This window comes from Sapajus apella, unplaced genomic scaffold, assembly GCF_009761245.1.
Source record: "Sapajus apella isolate SASKATOON/1434 unplaced genomic scaffold, GSC_monkey_1.0 scaffold60, whole genome shotgun sequence".
Taxonomy (NCBI): Eukaryota; Metazoa; Chordata; class Mammalia; order Primates; family Cebidae; genus Sapajus; species Sapajus apella.
Window position 1 is genome coordinate 531,738 of NW_022437000.1, and position 6,701 is coordinate 538,438.

Here is a 6,701-nt window from a genome sequence, read left to right on the forward strand (position 1 = left end):
CTTTGTCTTATCCAGATTGTATATTGTATCTGTGAGAGAGTATGTATATTGTTAATGAAAAAAAAACCCAAACTCTGTAAAATATTCTAAGAGGTTTATTCTGAGCCAATACAAATGACCATGGCCTAGGGAACAGTCTCAAGAAGTCCTATTGATAGAGGCAGGAGGAAGCCAAAGGCCTAGGCAGATAGGGAGGGGACCCAAGAATCTCTGACCCGCCCCACGAGTGGTTTTTGTTGTTGTTGTTGTTTGGAGACAGAGTCTCGCTCTATCACCCAGGCTGGAGTGCAGTGGCATGATCTTGGCTCACTGCAACCTCTGCCTCCCAGGTTCAGGTGATCCTCCTGCCTCAGCCTACCCAGTAGCTGGGACTACAGACGTGCATACCACACCCAGCTAATTTTTGTATTTTTGGTAGAGATGGGGTTTTGCTATGTTGCCCAGGCTGGTCTCTAACTCCTGGCCTCAAGTGATCTGCCCACCTCGGCCTCCCAAAATGCTGGGATTACAGGCATGAGCCACTGTGCCCAGCCCCCCACAAGTGTTTACACCAGATGTTTTGTGCAAATAAGGGAAGCTGTGCAGGGTGCTTGCTTGGGCATGCCCTCAGCAGACTGGAGGCCCACGTGCACTGGGGGAATGGGGTGGAGCCACCAGGAATTCACACCTTGTGCAGGGGAGAAGCCTGGCCTCTTCCGCTCCTGTGTGGTGGCCCTTGTATTCAATTTGTGAGGTGGAAACCTGCTTGCAGGACCTCCTCTCTTTGCTGAGAGTTTTCCTTTCATTTAATAAATTCTTCCTCCTCACCCTTTGATGTGTCTGTGTACCTAATTCTCCCTGGTCATGAGACAAGGACCCAGATTAACTGAGCTAAGGAGCAAAAAATCCTACATTACTAAGAAAGTGCACCCAAGATGGTTGGGTTACAATTTAGTTTTATACATTTTAAGGAGAAAGAAGGTACAGGAAAAGACAGAAATCAATACAAAGGGTATACATTCTTTGGCCCAGAATAGCAGGACATCTCAAAGTGGGCGGTTGGGGATGATAGGGGTTGGGAGAAAGGGTTCAGGGGGCCTTAGAAGTCACAGATAGATTCAAGTATTATCTAATTGGCAGTTGGTTGAAAGAATTAAGCTTTGTCTAAAGACTTGAAGTCAGTAGAAAGAAATGCTTGAGTTAAGATAAGGAGGCTTGTAGAAGCTGTGTTTTATTTAGAAAAAGCCTCCAGGCTCTTCCTTTGGAAAGAATAAATGGTAAATGTTTTTTTTCGCATCTTAAAAGGTGTCAGACTCTTAATCTCTCCTAGATCTGGGAAAGGCCTGGCTGCATTAATGGAGATTCTCTACAGATGCAAATTTCCCCCATGAAAGATGGCTTTGCTGGGTCATTTCAAAATATGTCAAATAAATCTATTATGGAGTAAAATATTTTGATTTTCTTCAGGATCTCCCCATGTGATGCTATGCCAGAATCAGGTTGAAATTTAGTATCTTATTGCCACAAAGAGTCTGTTCTGTCAGTCTTATGATCTCTGTTTCAATGTTCATGCCGGTCAGTTTTACCTAATCTCCAAAAGGGAGCGGGGATAATAAGGTGTTTTTAACCTCCCTTCCCATGATGGCCAGAAATTCAGTTTCTCAGGTTTCTCTGGGCTCCCTTTGGCACATAGGAGCTCCTTTCGGTAGCTTGAAGAAGGTCAGGTTTTATTTTTGGTTTATTCACAACAGGGCAAAGCAGAGTGTGTTTATGAGATCTGAAGTGATTTCAAATCAGAAATTTGAAGTTGAGACTGCTTCCTGATGCCTTGGAGAACAAGATTACATATGCTGTATGCTGTGTGTGTGTATGTTTTATTTAGTCAACTTAATATAGTAAGTCGAACTACCATATTGTTACTTAAAAGAGTAGGCCTTGTGGACTTGGTATTGCTTGGGGCATTTCAATGTTTATTAGCACCTGTGTGTGTGTATATGTGTATGTATCAATCCGTTTTACTACCTGTCAGTTATTTTGGTGAAATAACTGAATGGTGAAATACTGATCCATTCAAAAGGCTGAGGTAGGCCAGGTGCAGTGGCTCATGCCTATAATCCTAGCACTTTGGGAGGCTGAGGCAGGTGGATCACTGGAGCCCAGCAGTTTGAGACCAGCATGGGCAACAAAGTGAGACTTTATCTCTACAAAATATACAAAAATTAGCTGAGTTTGGTGGCACACGTCCATAGTTCCAGCTACTAGGGAGGCTGAGGCAGGAGGATTGTTAGAGCCCAGGAGGTGGAGGTTGCAGTGAGCCGAGATCATGCCACTGCATTCCAGCCTGGGTGAGAGAGTGAGACTCTGTCTCAAAAAAAAAAAAAAAAGAGAGAGTTAGGTATTGATTGACTTTGCTTTCTGCGTTTTGGGTATTTGTTTGTTTCTATTAACAGAGAGTTGAGCATATTATTATTGGTAGAGCTGTCTTCCTAAAATATCCACTTAAATTGGGAATAGGAATAGCTGTCATAGGATATGCAACTGTTTTTATTGTTTACTTTTACTTTTTATTTTGCAAATCAAAACATTTTTATTTTATTTTATTTTACTTTATTATTTATTTTATTTTTGAGACAGAGTTTCGCTCTTGTTGCCCAGGCTGGAGTGCAATGGTGCCATCTGGCTCACTACAACCTCCACCTCCTGGTTCAAGCGATTCTCCTGCCTCAGCCTCCACAGTAGCTGGGATTACAGGAGCCCACCACCACATCTGGCTAATTTTTGTGTTTTTAGTAGAGATAGGATTTCGCCATGTTGGCCAGGCTGGTCTCAAACTCCCGACCTCAGGTGATCCACCCACCTCAGCTTTCCAAAGTGCTGGGATTACAGGCGTGAGCCACTGTGCCCAGCCACCATTATTCTGATTTTTAACATCACAGATTTGCTTTGCCTGTTTTAAACTTTATATAAATGGAATCATACGGTGTGCTTGCTTTTTTTGTCCAGCTTCTTTTGTTCAGCTTAATATTTGTGAGATGCATTCCCTGTTGTGTATAGCATTAGTTCCTTCAGACTAAATGAAAAACTTTAAACATATGCAAAAGCATACAGAACAGAATAGTGATCATTCATTTCCTATCATCCAGCATCAGCAATTATCAACTCATGGTCAATCTTGGTCCAGTTAGCTTCCACCCACTGTCCTCAACTCCAGATTATTATGAAGCAAACCTCAGCCATGATATAATGGTATCTATAAAAGTTTCAGTCTATAATTCTGGAAGATAAAGCATTTATTTTTATTCTATTTTATTTTTTGTCTTCTGTGCTCTCTTTTATTAACATTACAATCTTTGCATCAGGATACATAGCGATGCTAGCAGGTTTTGTTTTAAAGCTTAGTATTAAATATTAAATATCTTTCCCAATTGTAATTTTAGAAATTAAAACTCAAGTTATTTGAAGCCTGGACATAATTCCATGATTAGCTGGGCTATATGAAAGTTGGTGGTTTTATTTTTCCTACTGTGTAGGCAGATCCAGGCAGCCCTAGAAAGATGGGATAAGATTATATAATTTTTTTTTGTTTGTTTGTTTTTGAGACAGAGTTTCGCTCTTGTTGCCTAAGCTGGAATGCAATGGTGCGATTTCAGCTCACTGCAACCTCTACCTCCTAAATTCGGCAGTTCTCCTGCCTCAGCCTCCTGAGTAGCTGGGATTACAGGCATGCACCACCACACCCATATAATTGTTTTTCTAAAGTGTGCTACAAGGCCGGGTGTGGTGTGGTGTGGTGGCTCATGCCTGTAATCTCAGCACTTTGGGAGGCCAAAGTGGGTTGATCACTTGAGGTCAGGAGTTCAAGACCAGCCTGGCCAACGTGGCGAAACCCTCTCTCTACTAAAAATACAAAAACTGGCCAGACATCGTGGTACATGCCCGCAGGAAGCAGGAGGATCACTTGAACCCGGGAGATGGACGTTGCAGTGAGCTAAGATTGTGCCACTGCGCTCTAGTCTGGGTAACAGAGTGAGACTCCATATCCGCCTCCAGAAAAAAGTGCTACAAAAATAGATGGCCTGGCCAGGCATGGTGGCTCAGGCTGGGAATGGTGTCTGGCACCCGCACTCCCAGCACTTTGGGAGGCTGGGGCGGGTGGATCACTTCAGGTGAGGAGTTCGAGACCAGCCTGGCCAACATGGTGAAACCCTGTCACTACTAAAAATACAAAAATTAGCCTGGTGTGGTGGCGGCAGGCGCCTGTAATTCCAGCTACTCGGGAGGCTGAGGCAGGAGAGTCGCTTGATCTCAGGAAATGGAGGTTGCAGTGAGTGGAGATCGTGCCACTGCACTCCAGCCTGGACAACAGAGTGAGACCCCATCTCAGAAAAAAATGGATGGCCGGTCATAAGCCACCATACAAAGTAAGGATGTGGGCAAGGAAGGGATAATTTTCTTCCAGAAAAAAGACAGAATTTTGAAAAAGTTGTGCCAGGTGAGGTGATTCATGCCTATAATCCCAGCACTTTGGGAGGCCGAGGCAGTCAGATCACGAGGTCAGGAGTTTGAGACCAGTCTGGCCAACTGGCGAAATCCCGTCTCTACTAAAAACCACAAAAAGTTAGCCAGGTATTGTGGCGGCTGCCTGTAATCCCAGCTACTCAGGAGGCTGAGGCAGGAGAATCACTTGAACGTGGGAGGTGGAGGTTGCAGTGAGCTGAGACCATGCCACTATGTTCCAGCCTGGGCAACAGAGCGAGACTCCATCTCAAAAAAAGAAAAAATAAAGTTGTAGTCCATAATATTTTCCAAAAATGGTTGGAGGAGAAGGTAAAATCTCAACACGAGTTTCAAAGTACTGTCTCTGTGAGGGGTCTGTGGTTGCTTTGTTGGGGGAGAAGACTGTTGAGGAAAGAGATGGCTACATTTGAAATTCTCTGTCCCAAGTTAGGGGAGTGGAAATGGGAAGTTCATTGCCAAGTCAATGTAGAAGAGGGCTGAAACTTGGCTGATGTTGAATTCTCTAAGAGATTTCCTTCAGACAACTAAGACTCTTTCCCTTACTTCATTAAAGAAGGTATTATTTTGTTTGAATTTTAATTTTTTATAGAGACAGGGTCTCTGTTGTCCAAGCTGGAGTGTGGTGACATGATCATAGCTCACTGTAGCCTCCAACTCCTGTGCTCAAGCACCTTCCCACTTTGGCCTGGCAAAGAACTGGAATTACAGGTGTGAGCCACTATGCCTGCCAGAAGTTATTTTTAAAAGCACTTGAGAAGTTCCTCCTCCACCCCGCAAATGGAAGGCTCAGAGAAGGCAGTCATCAGTACAGCCACCTTCTAGGCCATAATAAAATTCCTGAAGGTTGCAGACCCCAGAGAAGCGGCTGCCACCACCAGGACTTAGGGAATCTGATGATACTGGAACCATATGTCAGATTTTCCATGAAAGAAGCATGCAGAAATTCAAATAGCATAAAGCCAGCTCCGGTGAGGTGCATCATAGCTGTGAGGAAGGACCAACCTATCCAGACTTGGACGGTGGCCCTGACAAAACTTCATTGATAGGAAAATGCATCATGGGCACCGTCACATTCAAGCCAAGCCCCAGGAATGCTCCTGCTGTGTCTGCCAGTGGTTAGGAGTAGGAACCGGTCCCACTGTGCTACTGTGATGGCAGAAATGCCCAGGACACAGACAAAGAAGAGGCAGATGAGCTGTGGCTTTGGGAAGCAGTGGAAGGAGTAACAGAGCCAGCGGACAAAGCTCCCCATAATCAGTAGAGCAACTGCTGAATAGTCCAGTTTGGAAAAAGTCTGAGAGACTTTCTCTGAATGACAATAGACAGTGTGGAATAGCCAGAAAGAGCTGATTATTTGGAGGCAGAGCACTGCACCCACAAAGGATGTCCCCAGACCACCTTCTCCTGTAGAGGGGCCATGAAGTACAGATTTGGTCTGAGCATGGCCAAGATCCCCAAATGAGAAACAGCATGAAACCGAGCAGATGGGTCCAGATGTTGCCTGTTTCCACATGGATGTGGAAGATGCTCTTAAAGCAAGCCCAAAAGGAAGACATAGGTGGTCTATGGCCATGTAGCAGGGAGTCATTGTCCTTCAGCCAGTCAGGGAGCACATCATAGAGGATGACCCTCCAGTGTCCCTCTCAGACCTTGTACACAAACTCCTCCATCTTCTCCATGGCATGGTGGAAGTGCAGAGTAGCTTCCCTTTCCTGGGGCATTGGGCATGTTTGCACTTCTTCAGCTTTGGTAGGGTTGTCGATTACCCATTTGTCCTCTCTTGTAGTAGGGGTCCCAGCTCAGCCAGTTCCACCAAGTCAGTTTTCCTGTTACTGGCAGGAACTCCATTGCCCCATGCCACCACAGATCCTTTGTGGGAAGACATCTGGACAGTACCTCAATACCCTGAAGCTTCAGCATGGGGAAAGTCTAGGTTTTCTCATCCCTGTGGGCAGAAATATCCCTGTAATGGTAGATGAGCTGGGCAGGCAGGCTCCACTGGGTGACTGGTCTCCTGCTACTTCCTGCTGCACAGGGGGCAGCCGGTGGCCCCGGATCTTCATTGCCCTTCCAGCAAAGCCTTTATCTTATATAATCACCTCAGTACATTTATCATAGCTAGAGTATAACTCCTTAATGTTATCAAATTCGAATCACTGTCCAAACTTCCGATTGTCTCATAAATGTGATAAATTTTAAAAATC

At 44.8% G+C, this 6,701-nt stretch overlaps 1 pseudogene; it reads right to left on the reverse strand.

The window, feature by feature from the left end:
• Positions 1-5,283: 5,283 nt before the first annotated feature.
• On the reverse strand, positions 5,284-6,382 carry LOC116528906 (annotated as a pseudogene).
• Between the last annotated feature and the right edge of the window lie 319 nt (positions 6,383-6,701).